This window comes from Centruroides vittatus, unplaced genomic scaffold (assembly GCF_030686945.1).
Source record: "Centruroides vittatus isolate TY-2023 unplaced genomic scaffold, ASM3068694v2 contig_801, whole genome shotgun sequence".
NCBI classification, from domain to species: domain Eukaryota; kingdom Metazoa; phylum Arthropoda; class Arachnida; order Scorpiones; family Buthidae; genus Centruroides; species Centruroides vittatus.
Genome location: NW_027122519.1, coordinates 473,414 through 493,968, shown reverse-complemented (window position 1 = coordinate 493,968; position 20,555 = coordinate 473,414).

Sequence of the window (20,555 nt, the reverse complement as noted above, 5' to 3'; positions counted from 1 at the left end):
GATTTAAAAACATGGTTATGTTAACGCTTCCTTCATTCGTCTATCTCTATCTGCTCGAAAAATATCTTGAAAATACCTTTAGAAATGGGAACTGGAATTTTTCGGGATAGGTTTAGAGATCTAACGTAACACTCTCATATCAAGTTTTGGTAAGGATCGAACGAAATGATGCACAGGTTTCCATTGAAAAATTCTAAAAAATTGAATAGCAGAATCTATTATATTATCGATTTAATTTATTTATTTATATCTTCTGTAGTAGAAAATTGTTTTCATCGAAATTACTTATATACCAGTTAAATAATTTCTAGTTAGATTCACGTTAAAAATAAAAAAAAAAAAAAAATCGAAGCAACTGTTTAGAAATTTAGAAACTAGATGTATTTTAAAAGGAAAGAAACACTGTTAACATTACCTAAAAACCTTATTTTTTTGAGGAAAATTTAATTAAAATACTCCAGAAATTTGATGCAATTCAATACCGATACGTCTAACACGTATGACGTTTGGTTACGATACGTGATCCTCTTTCATCGTAACATTTTACCATAAGTGAATTAATTTGTTTATTATTAATAAGACGAAATGAGTCGTAGTGTTCCGAGGCGTGTCCAGATATTCTTGGAAAAAAATTGAATTAAACGCGAAATATCTTTAAATATTAACTACATATCGATTGATGGTTAAACATCGAGATACCCTACTTATCTTCAAATAATTTATGAACAGAATTTCTTATATTATTCCCGTAAATATAATATAAACCGATGTCTGAATAACAACAGCTGCTCGGCTACTTAAAATATAGTTATATAAGTAATTCTCATTTTTTCCTTTGAAGGTTGGGTTTTATTGAATAATTCTAACAGATATATGCCTCTCTATTAGACTTATTTTGTGTCACAGAAGGATTTTTATAAGTTATTACTCGAATTTAGAATATATCGTGCCAAACTTAATACGCTATATTTGGAAACTCTACCGAAATATAATGGACCATAAAGTTTAAAAATGCTACTAATTTTTTACTTTTCTAAATTCTTGCCAGTAAAATATTTCAAAAATTATTTTAATGAAGGTTCTCGTTATAAAATTTTTAAATGGAAGTCTGAATAATCTACATTAAAATTCAAATAATAGAGAAGAATAACTTTAATGACGTGATGTTCTTAACGTAACCAATGTTTAGAATAAAGTTATAAGGCATTGTGTACGGTGTTTAATGCGGGGTCAACAAGTAAAAGTTATAGGTTTGACCCCCTCTATTGAATATTTAATGGAATTAATAATAGGAGAAGGGTCATTTATTTCAGAATTTTCACATCATACATCATTTCTTTAGGAGAAAAGTTTTAAATGAAGACGATTCTCATTTTATCCAATAAGGATGAATTCAAGTATAATAGGTTTGTGACTCCCCGGTGACTTTGTCTGATGAATCATTTATTGGAACTGTCTCCAAGTTTATTTGGAGAACGGCGATCAACATCCGATGTAAGCCCTTTTATTTTATAAATGGATCTCTCTCTGCCTTAAAGAATTTTGTAGATGGAGATATTAAAGTGAAAAACGCACTTATTGGCAGTATATAATAATAATCGAAAAAGTAATTATCATAAAAGTGAACTTTTTATTCTTTTAACATTTAACGAGCTGGATCATTATATAATTGTCGAAGCGAAGGACAAAACGACCGTTTATGTAATTAAGAACGAAATTAAAGATAAAATTTACATAATTCATTAACATTCTTGAATGTTTTCGATTTATAATCTATAAAATTATAAGGTGATATTTAATTACTAAGCCTGTATTTGCTACATCTTCATTATTCATTCAATGTATGGTAGTCAATTGTATGGTTATGCACCAACGCTTCTAATCGATCGCAGAAAGCATAATTTATTGCTTAAGAGCCAGAAAATAAACCACATCCTTCCATTATTTCAAAATCCGCATTAACTGACAATCGGTAATTTTAAGGAAACTCAATTAATCAAAAAATTACAGCGATGGAAACAAACTGGCAAAGCACAATCAAACTAATTACTGAGCGACCATTTTTCTTTTTCTCAGCTTGTCAAATTCTTCAGCTTTATCCGATTGTGATCGATCGATTTTCTAATAGATAGAAGATTTAATGACTTCCCTTTTTGGTGATTTATTTGAAAATAACTTTCACGTCAGATTGGTAGGATTTATTATAAGTGAAAGTCTTTCTTCTTCAAGTAAAACAATACAGTAAATTGTTCCCATCGTTTAGGAAAAACCGATATAGATCAGTTATATATAGGCTATTATCATCAGAAGCTAATGATTTGAACACTAGAAATTATAAATTTAACAACAATTCTGATAATATATAAAATTTTACTAAAATTTCTACAAAATACAAACAGAGATTTCTAAATAATTAAAAAAAAAAAAAGAATACATTGTTTTCTTGGGATTATAGAATGAGTATCATTTATAAAAACTGTTTATCACTTTAAAAAGTGTTCCTTTCATGTATGATAAAAACAAATTCATAATATGTTAATGCATATATTCATAAGATGAAATCCTCAGAAGTGTTTTTTATTTTTATTAGTCGCTAGACTGGCTGACGTAAACTAAATTGATGTTGGGTTAGCTCTAAATTTCTTCACTAAACTCAATATTTCTGAGTTTTATGGTTGCGAAATGTTATGCCGTACGAACTACCGATACTATTGATATTTTTTATTGCGATTTTGGTACTATACGTGTAAAACTAAATAAAATAATTCATAATATATAGTTGCATATTCTTGTAATCTTATTAAATATATATATTTAATGTAAAATTTTTAAATCAACATCTTCCAATAGAACCGATATTAGAGGGTGCAAACTGTGGATGTAGCCACTAGATAAGAAGAGAGCAAACTGCTAGATATTGTATATACACATGTATAAGTACGTTTTTCACATTCAAATCTTCCTGTACTTATTTGATTTTTTTCTTGATTTATTTATAAAGGTAAGGGGGGGGGTCGACCCAGGTTACGTTATTGTTATCTTCATTTATAAACGATAGATCTATTACTTCTAGAGTTTTGCTGATAACGCACATTCGCTTGCTTCCTATTAAGTTCTGCTGATGCCGATTTTCCTCACGTTTAACTAATTTAATGTGATCGATTGTGTAGTTTCGTGTAAAAATATTACGTATCTACACCATTACTTTTCTTTGATTAAAAAAAACTGATATTTTTTACGTGTGTAAGTTTATTAATATTAGTTACAGGAAAGGAAAATCTACGAATTTAAAAAATATTAAAATTAAAATATATATATATACATATTTTTCTAATGGAAACAAAGGAGAAAATGATGCGTAACTTGTATAAATCATATATGGATATTAGCTCTTATATCCTTTTGAATTAAAGATCATACATTAGGTGTTATATTTCTGGATGAAATACGATATAAACTTCTTTACAGTCTTTCAAAAAAGTTGTAAAAGGATGTAAATTTTCAATATTTTATTTCTTTTTTTACAAATCTCTTATGTATAAGAACCGTAACTTGCGAAGTTATTTAACGACTCAATGTTATTTAAGTAAAAATACCGTTACATAAAGTGAAAACTACAATAATAAAACTAAACTTTATTTATAGTTTTAGTCATTTATCAGGATTCTGAAAGATAAAATAAAAATTTATTAATCTTAATAAAATCCTTCTTACTATGAAATATTACTTCTAATGACGTTTTTATCGCCATTAAATCATGTTTAATAGGATTGTTTTTAAAAATTGTTCGTAGTTTTATCTCTCTGACTATAAGGCAATATATTTGCATATTGAATTATTTCGAAGATTTTTCTGATAAATATCTTAGAATAAGTTTATAAACAAAAATTTTATAGTAAATATTCTTATATAAAAATTAACCTTTGGTCTAGTTTACGCTACGTAAGCATACATTAGATTTTTAATAAAATTCTAATATAAAGTACCGAATTGTAACTTTAAAGGTAATAAATTATAATGTATCGAATATGCTTTAGGCTCTATATAAAATTTTTAGTAAATGTAACTTTTTCTTATAAAAAAATGACATAAATTCTAGGTCCTCTTATCATAAAAACTGGCAAATTTTTATTCATACATATATAGGCCTATATATATATATATATTGTAGAATAGTTGTAGCGAGATATGTGAGCAAAATATTAAAAAGCAGATCAATAACATTTGAATGTATAACATAAAAAAATATATCATTGCATTTAGAATTCCATTAATAACATGTACGTAAATTATTCATTGGTAGAGCTCATTGTCGTAAAACATTTTCCGATAACAACCTTAAACATTATCATAATTAACAGTTTAAGTAAGTAGAGCAATTTTTCTAAGCGTATGAACACGTTACTTATATACAATCAGGTTAAAAAAAAAAAATCGCAACTTTAGATTAAATGGGCGAGTCTAAAAACCATCTCTCTCTCTCTTTTTTTTATTTAGATGAATATTTTTCCTGTCGGAAAACAATTAGCCTTGACCGAATTTTGTTATTGTTATACTTATTTTACTGCAAAACTTTTGAAAATATTCTTACAATTGCACAAATAAACTGTAAAAAATTTCCTGTAATATGCAAATTACGTTTTTAAGAGTGTTTTTTATGATTCTGTGACTTATTGTGTATACACGAGCACGTCCTTTTAAAAATGCTGCATCTATAAAACGTAGGCCTATGTAGGAAGTATATCAAAGCATCATATATAATACTTTAGAAGGCCGGATGGCCTAGGAACCATTCTGTGGGACTCGGGATTGAATACAGGCGAGTAACACCTCAGGAATCTTTCAGATGTGGTAAGTCAAGCATATGTCGGGCCACGTTACTCATCACTTGCTTCCAATGTGGGCTTGGCCAAACCCGTAATGGGTATGACCAGTGATCGACTTTCGAGGCTCTAGGAACATAAAATTGAGAGCCCTACATAAAATTTTATGACAAACTAATTACATAAATTGTAGCTTCAGAATTATTTATAACTTATGACGTACAATTGTAACGGCAAACTTGCTTTATTTTTTTCTTTTTTATAATTTCGGGTCGAGTCTTTGCATTATCCTTACTCGCCTAATGGACAATCCGACACTGATATGATTAAAAAGGTTTCTTCAGTTCTTATAAGAGCAGAGAGAAACAAAAGGAAAGCATGATATAACTATTTTTAAAAGTATATTTTAATAAGTCAAAATATAATTATATTGCAAGTAAATTTATTACAGATTTTTATCTAAATACTAGAACTTTTTAAAATAAAATCGATCACAATTACATTTATTCCTGTATATTTAAAGAGTATATTTGTTTAGTTTAATAAATACATTTTTCATTGTAATTGTAAAGAATGTGAATATATTTTTGAATAGATTTATTTCCTGTTTTTATAAAATTATTATCGACATAATTGGTGTGAGAAGTTCTTCCAAGTGAAAAGAAAAATACTTAAAATAGGATTAAGACAAACCAAAACATTGCTATGAATTCAATTCTAAGCGAAATTATTTCTAATATTTTTCATTTATAATTGAATATTTGAAAATATTTTATAGGACTTCGCCCCGAGAGTTTGCTCATTCGATGCATTATTCGCGAGTTATTTGCAAAATATACAAAAATACATATTATAGTTTATATAAAAAATGGTGGAATACGAAAACATGAAAATGAAATGGAGCATTTATGAATAATTTAAAAGTAATATCAGAGAAGTAAGCAATACGATTGGTATTCATGATTTATATAAGACGAGAATATAGTTGAATAAACGAAAGGAATAGTAATTCGTCCATAGGTTAAAAGAATGTAAATATATATATATTTTTATCAATTTGTTCTGATTTGTTATGTTGAAATAGAATTTATTAAAGTAGTCCGCCTGTCAATCTATCCAATAACTTTTGAATGTAAGCCAATTTGGATGAAATTTGAAACAAAAATCAAAATGTGATGCTGCATACACGTCTGACTTTTGCATTTCTTAGTAGAAGCCAAAATATTTTGAATTTTTTATTGATAATATTCGAATAAATTCTGAAAATTTTTCTTTGGAATAAAATATTATTATTATTATTATTATTATTTTATACACAAACTTTATAAAATTTTAAAAATTATAATAAGAAAACAATAATAAGATATAGTAACATAACTAAAAAATAATAATAATAAATTATGAAGCATTTTAAATTTTATTTATAATTAATTTAGGTCTATTGGGACTTTTCCATTGTGAAAACAATTTATAAATGTTTAAATAATATTGTTATAATTAAAATTTTTAATTGTTATTAATTAATTTGTAACATTGATTGTGAAATAAAAGTTTTAATATTACTTATAGAAAACACTTAAATAATTAATATAGATTTTATTATATTAATTATTTTTATTTTTGTATACATTAATTATAAAACACAAATAGCAGATGAGGGTAAATCATGCGTAGGATCAGTGGCGATTTTTCTATTTTTATATATTAATTACAAAAACAAATAATATAGTATAAGAGGCTAAATCAAGTATAGAATCAGCAGCGAGTGAACTTGACATTTGGCAGAGGAATTGTTATTTCTTTTTTCCATTTGTTCCTTGTTTGTTACATTGTGCGAAATCAACATCCCAAACAAAAGAGATAAAACTGATTTCTATTTTGACCAATATACCATTAGACTTTAATACTTAGCGGAAGAAATATTTTAGTTAGAATCTAATATTCGTAATGTTTGGTCTGCAAATGCAGTCACGGATGAAAGCATCTCCGTTTGAAGCGAGACATATCAAATTTTAAATCAGCCTATCTCCATTCATATATTCTTCATAAGCATCTTCGACCGAAAATTTAAAAAAAAAAAAAATTCTGATTCTAGAATTTTAAAATCTTAACGGGAAAAGTTTACTGTAAATTGAAATGAATTAGTTCAAAGACAAAATTATTTAAATTTTTTTTCTTTTACTACTTTACAAACTGATTTTATTTTTAAAAAAATAAAGGGCCAAAAGATTAAATTTGAAAGGATTCGTACGTTTTATTATTTATCCACAAACATTTCTACAATAAATAAAATACAATTATTCTACTTTTGGCTACAAATGTTTTCTATTTATTAACTAAATTATGAATTATTTAAAATATGAACGTTATTTTAGTGAAGAGCAGCTGTTTAGTCAATTAAAAATTCAATTACATTGTTGTTTATTATTCTGATTAAAATTCAAACCATTTTTGGATTTTAATCAGGATTTAAAGGTTGATCTATTCATAGAATAAACAGGAAGTGTGTTCTTTTATATTTACAAAGTAATCAAATTTCTCCCAAATTTTATCTTTAAATATCGAATGCAGCTTGCTTTTATTGAAATTTTTCAGTTAAAAAAAAAATAATTTACTAAACTTAATAAAATTTTATATAGATTTATTTTTACATTTAATGTAAACACATTACAACTTATAATTTGCAAGTTTGTTTCAAATACAGTCGAACCTCTAATAACGGACACCTTCGAACAACGGCCGTTTTTTATGTTTCCGTTATTGGCCAATTGTGCAGAATTTTGACTGTATTTCTCAGAAATAAATTATTTTCTATTACATAACATTCAATTTGATTCTAACATAAAATGATTAAAGTATCCGTTATATAGTCTTATTATTTGAAAATTCCAATACCTAGGCTCCACTAGATAACTGCTTTGATTACTACGTGAGAAATTTGATAATAGATTATATGGAAAATATATTTAAAATAATTATAAATTATCTATAGTGCAATTTTAAGCGATTACATATTCCATACTTTATTCTTTATTCCATGATTGAATTTACTAACGAAACATTTTAAATTGACATTATTAAATAATAAAATTTTTTGAATTTTTTCATAAATATTTTGTAAAATTAATAATAAAATTCCCAAAACACATTTAAACTCGTTAAATTATATTTAAAATTTCAACATATAAAGTAATATAGTATTAGAAAAATATCATTTAAATTTTATACTCTTATTAATACATTATAAATGGGAATGTGTAGAAAGTATTTCCCATTCAGCAATTTCATCGGAAGCACACTCCGCTGCTTTAATGTTCAACAGTTTTAACCTTATCAAAAAATCTACTGTATACAAGCCAAAAAAGAAAAAAAAAATTATCTTTAGCCATTTTCACAAACGATTTAATTTGGAAATAAATTTAAAATGTATAGGCCTACCAAGCAAGTTGACACTCTTTGTTTTTTAGTTGTTTTAGAAAATTGGAGAACTAAAAAGTTCTTCAATTTACTAAAGTCCAATTTTTAAACTTTTTTTTTATAAAAAATATAAAGCGATTGCTTAAAAATAATCGATAAAGACAAAGTACGTGTAATATTTAAAATCGAAAGGACGTTTACTCTTTGTTTACTTTCATATAAAAACCCAGATTTTTCGGATCTAGAAAGTACACGTAGATGTACAGTATTTTATTAAAAAGTTCAAAAAAAAAAATGTTTTTTTCTGTCGAATTAAAATTTAAAAGATTCAGTGTAAATTTTAAAATATTTTATTTAAATTTATCTCGATTCGACAGTGGCGTAACTAATATTAAGCGCGCTTAAACAACGCCCAAGGGCCCTTACGTAATGACGCTCAGACCAGACCCTGGGCACAATTTTTACGGAACGATACAAATATGAGAATTCTTTAATTATATAAAAGAAAAATATTAATATTTTTTTTGGCTTGTTTTCATGATTAATTTTAAGTGAATATAAACTGTTTATTTTAGACGATTTTTACAGTTTATCCCATTAGATATTTTGTAACGGTACTATAATTATAACAGTATATTAGCGAAATATATTGCCTATTTTTATAATTTCTTTATGACTTCGTAATTTTTATTTTGTCTTTTGGAATTCTTCTTTCCCGTTTTGTTCTATATTAAATTTTATTAAATTTTTATACCATCGGAGGGTCCTTTACCATATTTTCTTTAAGGAACTAAAATTTCTAGTTATATTATAATGAGAAATCATATCATTTCATTCCTAAAACCATCTGTGTAGGCTTACTAAACACATATCAAATTGATTACTCACAAAACTTAGTAACACGAAAAATATATGCTCTACAATTGAAAATGTATTATAAGTTACACAAAAAAATAAAATTAATAATTAAATCTCGAATATTATAACGTGAAATAGAAGATTAAAACTGATAATTGTTCGGTACGAATTCATTTATCTCAACTTATACAATAAATATTTATATATAGATTAACAAGATACTTGTATTCGTTGCTGATTAAAATGTATGTATCATCTATTTACGTCGAGAAATCATATAATAACTTTATTTATCGAGATAATATTAAACTACGTCTATGAGGATTATCCTCATTTCTTTCTCAAGAAGTCTGGAGACATTTAAGAAAATCAATGAAGAGAATTTTGGGTTATAGAAAGTAATATTCTAAGATTCGAAATATCAAAAGAAAGAAAAAGAAAAGGCTACGGCATAATTTATTGATTGACTTGAATGAGTAATTATTTAGCCATTAATTAATTATAAAAAGTTTATAAATAAATAATTTTATAATTATACGAACTACAATAATAAAAACTAAAATAAATTATCACTGAATAAATAATATTTATTTATTCTTATTTTTTGGACAGGTTATAAGTAATCAATGGCACGGAATCTATGTCCGTTCTTCCATATTGATTTCTTTTTATCGTCATTATAAAGCATTTGAAATGCAGTAATAACCGAGTAAATTTTTCTTCTTCAAAATAAAATTCAATTTAAACGATTCGGAGAGGTTATTTTCATTGTTTTAAAAAGATACGAAAAAACCCATCGATACTTAAATATGAGAGTTGATTTATAAAATGATTTATTTGAGTAATTCAATTAAAACTTTTGATCTAAGTTACGTAATAAAATTCGAACTTTTTTAAATGGAATGTGTAATTTGTACGCTTGATTAAAAATTGGAAAACAAAAGTAACGATTAAAGTTCTACTTGTTCCGATTAGATGTTAAAATTTATGGTTTTGTTAACTGAACGTCAGAATAAACAATATTTATTTATTATATTGTAAATTACTAGAAATAGCTTTGTAAAAAAATGGTACTGCAACAGTTATCCTTTAGTGCATTCTATTTCATCTTGTTATCTTTTCTGATTTCCGAGTGATATATAGATTTCAAACTTAAAAAAAAAAAAATCCAGCGACGAGTTGTTTAACTTTCCCGGCAACATTTAAAACTGCGTGTAGCGCCATCTGTTACGCTATTTTATTAAACAAACTTTTTATATCTTTAATTATTACAAAATGGCAAAAAGCTTAATTTTGAGGGTAGGGATGGGTTTTATCAAAAAAAAATTGTAAATGCTAATAACGAATAAAATCGTCATTAAGACCGACCCTGACACGCGACCCGCTTTATTTCCCCACCCAGTTGACCTTTAACCACCAAAATTTAATAGCATCGATACCCAAAATTTTGGGGGATCATTTTTTGACCGATCGCCATACTTTCCCTCTATTATATATTGATATATAACAGAGCCAGAGAAGTAAAAGAAAAAAAGAAAAAAAAATGTAAATAGTGTAGTTTAGAGTTTAACGACAATAAATAAAAGTTGTTTTTAAAGAATTTTATAAAGAATTTTTAAGAAAATTGCATAGAATGTATAATTTTAAAAGTTTATAAATATCCGAAAAGAAATTGCTCTCATTTTTGTTCCGTCGAAAAATATCGTTAAATTGTCTTCCTGCCATCAAGGTTAATAGTTTCACGGAAATTATTCTCACACTCGATAATTATGTTGGCATGTATCGCAACTTTAACAATGACAAAACAGGATGTTCAAAATGCATCATCATTCAAACATTTTGAATTTATGAATTCTCATTATTGTCAAATATACAATGAGATTGTGCTTTAAAGTAATTTACGATTAAAAAAAGAAATTTAACGAAAAAAAGTAATTATATATTGAACTATTCATAAAATTCAGGAAAACATTTTTCACAAAAAAAAAAAAAAACATGAAACGTATCCCGACAAATTTCTGATATTTTTCAGTTTGAAGTTCTGATTTACATTTCAAAATGTCTGACACGATACAACCATCAATCGTGAGAAAGCAAGTTTTGCTTTCACAGTTTAAAATAATAATAATTTTGATAAATAGTGTGTCGCTGTCGACTGTGCTCGATAAACATATTTATAATAGTAAAGTTAAGTTTCTGTATATTCGTCTTGGCTTTCTATACTTGCTGATAATATCGTAATTCTTCTGTAAATTTCGGAGTAAGTTCCGAGAAGACGTATTCATTTTAATTAATTCACCGTTCGTAAACTCGATTAAAGTGTTTGTAAGTTATTTTAAAAGTACAATTCGGGTTTAAAAACTGACGGAACTGACGGTGGGCCTTCCGAAAGACCTTTTTTAGTGCCCGTATTGATGCCATATCCAAAGAAAAAGTTTATTTATAAGCTATCTTAACAGGGTATATGACAATTTTATTACAGAAATTATATTATGTAAAAAATACAATTAAAAATAACTGATATGTGACAAAAGCTGAAAGATTGATGTGTGAATCATTCTAGAAAAATTATACATTAAAAATAAGAACGTAAAAAAAGGAATCTTTTTTAACTCTAGAAAGAATCAATATTATTACTGTCAAATTACTTTTCATCACTTTTAATATATATATTTCAAATACTGTAAAATATTTAATAGATATACAAATAACATACACTATTTTAATCTCTTGTCAAACCCAGATAAAAATAAATAAATAAATAAATAAATATGTAACACTGAATGAAATTTGAACTTATATCCTCGTAATAACGCTTTTATGTTCGATATAACGCTTTTGTAATTTGAGTATTTGTTTATTTAAAAAATCATTAACTCAATTATTACAATTTAATAATTAATTGTAATGAAATTACCTGATTAATATTACATCTTTTTATTAAATATTACTCAAGAAATTTAATTTGGGATCATAATAATTTCTATTTATAGTTGTTTCAGAAATTAATTTTTAACTATATTTAAATTTATTATTATTTGTCGCAAATTTCAATTAATAATGGCCTTAAACCAATCGCTTTCTTTAATGAGAATCCAGAACGAAGTTTCAACTCTAAAGTTTTTAAAGCCGATTTTAGGCTGAAATGTATGTATATATGTATATAAAGAGTGTACAGGGGTGCCTAAATTTTTTTTCTTAGGATCTATAGTGGCATCATTCTATCTTCTTAACACAGTCGTCTTTAAACTCCGTGATCCCTATATACAGGGAGTCTTTTTCAAGAAAATAATAATAATAATAATAACAACACGAACTGCAGCCAAGCTTGAATATTAAGTAAGTGACCAAGCGTTATTTTTGATAAATCTAACGAGGTGTAGTTTTACTTGTTATATTGTTTTGATTTCGGTATTGATTCTAAACGTGCTTGTTGCATGCCTTGTTAGAATAAGGATATGCGAGTAAAACGATATAAATTTTTAACAAACGTAAGTGTAAAAATACAATTTAATGTTAAAAGTTTTTTTTAAAACGGATCATTTTTATTATATCTTTTAAATTATAACTTCCTAAACTATTCAAATATGTCCTATTCAATATAAAATAATATCAAAAAATCTTTTATTTCCGCTTTGAAAGCAGAAGCCAATTTATTCTTGTTTCTAGAAAGAAATGCCCAAAGGGCGATTGTTTCCACCGTTTGTGTATTGTCCACACAAATAAAACTTGTATATTCTATTTGTAACCATGTTATAAACAATAATGATGATGCAGCTAAATTCAACCAATGTTTACTGCGGCTGAAATATTATTAAATATTATTTATTCGACAATAAGAAATTTTGATTCTGAAACTTCAAATAGAATAAATAATAATAATAATAATAATAATAATAATAATAATTCCAAAGTAAAAGAAATGATAAAAAGAGTTATTAAATTAAGTAAACTCAAATCGAATTTTCAGCGAAAATTAACACTGAAGCTAAAGTCAATAACAGATGAGACTAAACGTCACAGTAAAAAAAAAATCAGTTTGACGATAGTTCTGTTTTCTTCTTTTTCCGTCCAGCTTTATTCTTCGCGTGAAAAAAATTTACAGAAGAAAGCAAAATTTATTAATTAGAATTATCATAATATAGTGGCTTAGTTAATCGTAATTATGGTATACGTCAGACTGGCTAATGTAGAAGCACTGTATTGTCTTGATTTTAGTATATTTGAAGGTGACATACAAGATATACCAAATACAGTGAAACCTGTGTAAGCCGGACTCGTACTGTACCGATTTAGCAAGTTTCCGTTTTATTAAGGTTCCGTTTTGGACAGGTTTTACTGCATCTCAACTGTTTTAACGCTGACATCCGCTTAAACCCTTTGTGAAAATGATGTTATTCTACGTTCGAAATAACTGAAATATTTTAAAGACAAGTCCAAAATACTATTCCGGAACTATACTTTGATGACATTTACCTTCGTTCTCGTGTTTTAAAAAGTATTTTTAACGTTTTTTAAAGGAATTTTTCCTGTTAGCCCATAGAGAAGGATAAGTATCGAAGGATGATTGTCGTTTTTTGCAGACTTATATTAAATTTTATTTAGTTAAAATTTGAATTTTTATACGGTACAATTGAATTAGAAACAATGTACTGTACAGTACATACGTTTAATTAATTAGAGACAATATAAGTATGTTATACCTATGTTTAATTTCAATTAGAGGTGATGCATGTATGTTGTCTCTAATTAATTTAACGTGTATATGTTGTTTCTAATTAAGACGAAGCTAAATTAAAGATTACGAATGCATTTATTATTCAAATACATCGAGCACGTGTATCAGTCAATTACTGTTATTTCGCCATTTTTTTGAAACGTTATGTGAATTTTTATTTTTCCCTGTTGGGTGGCGCCGTGTTCGAAATAGAAATAAATTATTTCCATATTTTTATCTCGAAAATAAATTTTTTATTCAGTTTGAATTTTGGCATATAGATTTATTAATAATCAAAATGCTTTCGCGTCGATTTTAAATTATTCACGTTTTTATTTCGGTTTCGGGAGCGCCGGTCCCAGTCCCTCATCTCCGACAGTGTTACGAATGGTGGAATGGTAATTGAAAAGTATAAAAGAAGCGTTATGTAATTTATAAACGATCCGTATGAAGCTTATATTGTAGTTTTAGTTTATTGATTATAAACTTACTGAGAAATATATTTTCAATAATTACAGACAAAAATGTCGGCATTCGAACGACTCACTTTTCGAACAAATCGGTTCACGAACAAAATTTCGAATTCATAATTGTACCGGTTTTGCCTTTAAAGTGCTTAAGTCAAATTAAATAACAGAAATGTATTATATATAATATTATACTGCATTTGTAGGCATTTTTATACATGGAATATAGCTAAAAAGGTAAAAAGAAGCTTAATTTTGAGGGTCAGAAACGGATTGATCCATTTTATATTGTTTTTTATGGGAAAATTTGTTTCGGTTTTAGAACAACTTCTAGGAACGAATTATGTTCCAAAACCGAGGTTTGACTGTACTTAAATTTATCAAATACAAAACTGAATTATTTTAAATACACTACTATTTTTATTTTTCTAGAAAGTAATATTGTATTTACATGAATTTAATAAAATTTTCCTCTCATACATAATAATTTGAAATGTATACATTAATTTTTTGTGACAATTTCTTCTAAAACTTGCGTTCAAATCAACTGAAGTTGTATATTTTAAGTTAGTTATAGTTATTAATATTTTAGATTTTCAAGTAAGATAGAGGCCCACTAAGTTTGAATTATTATTTTGACAAATTTCAATTTTTGTTTCTAAGAAATGGCTAAGCTATCATTGGTATTTATCAAAATAATAGTCCAAACTTGGTGGCCATAATGGGCTACCTTACTTTATAATTATAAAATTCTATTATTTACACTTAGTAATAAGAAATTACAAGTAAATAGTATAATGTACAGCAGATAAAATTTCACGAAGTATGTTTTGAAAAAATGAATATTATTAAATATTTTAAAAACACGTTTTATTTGCAAGCTGTGCCAATTTATGAGGCATTTTCATGTTTGTAAGAATGAACGTAATAAATTGACAAAAATTCACATAAATTATATTTATAAAGAGTAGTGATTTGTTATATTTCCGAGATTTAAATAAATGGATTTAATTCAAAAAAGTTTGTTGGCAGGATTTCTATTATTTGCAGATAGATAAAAGCATGCTTCTGTTGAATAGGCATTTCCTCTTTTCTATTACTTTTCCGATTTCAGACTTAACACTATCTTTATCTGAATTCATTGGTTTGTTAATTTGAAATTCCAGGATTACTTTAATTGCTTTTGTTTCTCTTTTATTTCGATATTTAAAATTTTAACCAATTTGAAGTGTTTTAAAGTTATGTTTCGAACTAATAATTATTACAAATAGATAAAAGGATTTCATTTACATATTAAATAACGGTAATTTCAATTTAATTTCTATTTAAAAATCGATAATTTTATAAGTAATATTTATTCAACAGATTTTATTCTTAAAAATTTTCAAAAGAAAACTCGAATAAACTCGATAAAACCACAGAACACTGATCATGAGTTTGCACCTCTGGCCATGTGAAATTTCCCGGGTTTATTTTACGTTAATAACACCTAAATAGGGGCCTGTTTCACACATAAGACCTTCCGGGAGACATCCTTTCTCGGTAGATTGCCCATGTCGCGTTGTCGTATACGAATAAACTAAGCTAATCAAAGTGTTTAGAAGTGTATACCAGGACCATTTTAATTATTAGGCAAACAACTAGGTACGCCTAAGGTCCGGAAAACAGGGCAGCTTTCCGAAAATGTAAAAGGCATACGATCAATATTCTTTTACAAAAAAGAAAAATTATGAAATCTTTTAATAAATGTTAAATAAATTGTCTGATATACTGTGCAATTTAATTACATTTGAATTAATAATACCTCGGCCCGTTGGCTAACCCAACAGGCAAACTAGAATTAATATTTCCGTGCTTTTGCATTCCTCAAAGTTATCCATGCGAGGTCAGAATTTTATTAAACGCTTTACAAAAATGTCTAGAAAGAGGAATTTCAAGATGATCTTGGCAATTTGTTTGCTTTGAGGGAAAAATAACCTCTAACCTAGTCGAATTATATAAGCTTATCAAAGACTGTGAATTCACGTTCTCGAACTTGTTCATCTTACTACCCATTTACCTTACACTTCCCGCAAGTAACGCTAGTGAAAGAAGGTCGTTTGCAACTTTAGAGAGTGAAATGAGCAGCACAATAGTACAGAATGGCTTACGTTCACTTTCAATATCATTTATCGAAGGGGGAATTACGAAAAACGTTGCGTTTGAGGAAGTAATAATAGAATTGTTCATAGGAACTTGAAAACATGAACTTAATTCTAATTTTATTATGCTGTTATTGCATTGTAAATAAATTAACCTAAAATTAGTATTAAGTGCAATTGCTTTACTTAATATGTAATTATGGATAGTTATTAAGTATATAGTGGAGTGGCCCGAATTCATCTTTTTTGCATAGTGCCGATTAAAACGTGGCTGGTAGAGTAGGCCTACAGGCAGACATGCTCTGTAACAGTGTAATCTATGTATGTATAGATTACATTGTCTACATATAAGAAACGTACATTGCTATCATAAAACCAGGCGAAAGATATTAACAGAAGTATGACATTGTATATCAATATCAATAATCACAGGTGATGTACTGTAAATGTAAAGTAAAACATTGTTCTACCCTGACACTAATTCGAAAATGATAAATTCAAAAACTTAAGCATTCTTCTTTAGAACTATAGTAATTTACATTATATAAAATCTCTAACACATTTTCTGATAATTTTCTGACATTTATAGTACCCTATTTTCCCTAAAATAGTACCAATTTGTTTCTATTATTGACACCGAAATTTATTTCGTCTAAATCTTTGTTTCAGTTTAAAAAAAATTCTTATAGATATGTTTTATATATAAACATCACAAAATTAGCTATAATAATACTCCCTCTGTCCCATAATATAGTAGTATACAGAAGTCTTACACTGGAAATTTCTATATTAAGTTTATTTAAATTTTATTTAATGTTAATTAATGTAACCTCCCTATCTTCGAAAAAGCAATTTATTTTTATCTTGGTTAAGCAAAATTTCAGTCGGGCTTTCTTGTTTTGATTCATCAGCATTGGTTTCATTGTCGATGATCTATTGATCATCGACAATGGCTTATGGTCGATGTATGGCTTAAGTTGATTATACTGCTGAAATATCCGAAAGTTCGTCGACTTGGGAATTCCAATCACAAAAAATAAACTTCGAATTACAATTGAGAGGGACATACTTAACCTTTCTTAAATTGTCAGAGTAATTCCCCCTTTTGGACTAATTGTTTGGCCACATTTTTTTAAAGACAAAACACCAGCACAAATATCTTTTCATATGCCAAATTCTTTGATCTTATGCCAAATTCTGGAAAAGGTTAAATGAGTAACTCCAAATTAGGATGAAACTTCACTGATTACACCACGGCTCAATGCTGTACCAACAACTTTAAAATTCAATTGCACTGATTTAATGAGCAATCTCTCACGAAACAATTATCTAATCATCTAATTAACATCGTCTAATCAAAACACATTATTTTTTACTAAGGTCCTTATTCAGAAACATTTACATAAATATATACCATATTATGGTGCAGAGGGAGTAATAAATTATAGAATAATATTTCAGAGTTTTTTTTTTTTCCATTTTCAAATTTAAAAGTGAAAATTAATGAACTATCTGGATATATGTGGAATGGATACAACTTATTTGATTTTTCAACCCGACATCGTGTAAAATAGAATTTTTAAAAACTCATAAATATAAATATACAATAATATATGTAAGATATATAAAGCTGTTTTCTGGCTTCAATCGAAAAGCTATGAATTCGAAAAAATATACTATAGCTTTCACGAAAGTTTTATTCAAGCGATATTATTCTTTCTATAAAAGACCTTGAAGACTTGCTAAGAATAGATTTCCAAACTTCACACTTTTCAAATAAAATTTAATATTTCTTACAGAATATTTTATCTAAGACATGAGAATAAACCAACCTTATAACTATAATCAGTTAAATTTTTTTAAAAAAATAAGTATTAGTTAATTACGAAGATTTTGGTGTTATTTCGATGTTATTAAATATTTTAAATGTTACTTAACTACACTAGATTTCGATACATCATATAAATGATTCATTGGCATTAAATATTAATATATATATAAAGCGTTAATAAATCTATTTATTAATTTAAGACTTTTAAAACATTGAAATGAAACATACCACTATTTGTTAGTGAAAAGCAAAAAAGTATTTTTCTAAAATGTTTATAAGATTTAAATTATGTTTACATTATTTTATCAATTAATAGGAATTAAATCCAGTTATAAATGAATGTATTGTACTTGTTGAAGGCACTATCAGAGAATTAGAAGTACAGTACCTAAAAATACACAAATTTAATTTTTCGTATAATTTTCTTCATAAAAGAAACAAAAATGTATGCATTTATTAATGGTTCATTTTGTATTTCGTATAATTTCAATACAAATTAGATCTATTCGAATAAAATTTTAAGCTATAATAAATATTACAGTAAGATTAATTATAAATAAACGTTGGTCTAATCCAGTGGTTCCCAACCTTTTCTGGGATGCGGAACACTTTTGTGAGCAATTTTCTTTAGCGGAACACTTACTTAAGTTAATATGAAATACATAAGCTTGTCATCAGTTATTTTATTAGAATTGAGCAGTTATAATTCAAAATCTCTACTCATATTATTAACGCCAATTCTAAGACAGGAAAAAATATACCTAAATAACTTTAATGGGAAACTTGTGCCTGATGTTTTTTACATATTTCCTTCAGTTTTTATCATTGCCTTTATCTTATTCGAAACAGTAGTACACTCCATAAGTACGAGTCGTACATATATATTTAAGTTTATGAAAATTTTATGATTTTAATTTTTTGATATTCGGCGGCTCGAATACGATTGTACACTTTCCGATTTGCGACTAAATCTGCGGAACACTTGGGAGATGCTTACGGAACACCAGTGTTCCGCGGAACACCGGTTGGGAACCACTGGTCTAATCAGTGAGTTGGCCACGTGGAGTTTACAGGTTTTCTTCACGTGTCTAATAACTGGTGTGCTTTTTGTCGAAATTTTCTGAAATTTTACAGGGAGGTTTGCTTATTAGCGGAATTAATGCTATTAAATTTTGGTAGTTATAGGTCGAGGGGTGAGAAGATAAAAGAGGTCGTGTGTATCTCGATTAGGATCAAACTTAATGATGATTTTACTCATTAGCATTCCATCTTTCTTTCTTTCTTTCTTTCTTTTTTTTTATAAGAACTATTCCTACCCTCAAAATTAAGCTTTTTGCCATTTTATAATCGTTAAAAAATATAAAAAGTATTTAAAACAGATGGCGCCACAAATGTTGCCGGAAAAGTTAAGCAACTCGTTGCTGGACTTTTTTCAAGAACTAAACTTTGTTTTTGAACAAAAATGCATACAAAATAACCTCCGAACAACGTAGATTTCTTATATTCCTGTCAGTGGCCGTTGTTAAGAGGTTTGACTGTATATTGTTACTATCAAGTTAGCTTTCCAGTCTTGAAATAAAATAGATTAATTGAATAAATTTACCAAAAAATCTGAATTAATGAAATAATTAAGAAGAAAAAAATTTAAAAAAGATAGATTGAATGCCAAAAGTTTTCAATTTAATATTAAAAGGATAGATTGGCTAATGAAGAGAAAAACATTTAGTGAAAATATATATAGAGAGAAAATGGCAGCATGAATCGAGAAAGTTCAACTCTCTGATAGATTACTCTCAAGAAGTTAAAATTTAACCTCAGTCTGTAAGTCAACTTTCGCTTTTTTATAGTTTTTTGGTAGTTGCTGTCAAGCGCTTTAGCAGTGATTCGATCCATCTGACCATTCATCCAAGACAGGACAACTTCAGTTAAACTGCCTACAGCAGACTAATATATGTCAAAAATAGCTAATATGATACTGATATAAGTAGTTGGTAAATATTAAACATTACTCGCTTCTTGCGTATAAAATTAATTAGAAATACTTTCTTTTATTCGGACTCTATTTATTTCTTAAACTTGATTGCAAACAGGTTACTTTCATGTTACTCATTTTATTTTTTCTCGTATTTCGTAACAGTTATTTATATATTATTATATAGATTGATCTAAACAATATTAAAATTTCTAGATAAATTTATTTTTTTAAATATTTATAGATACTCTGTATTGTAAAATATTTAATATATCATCTCTTAAACATCTCTATCTTTGCTCGCAACTAACTAAACTAATTCAAATTAT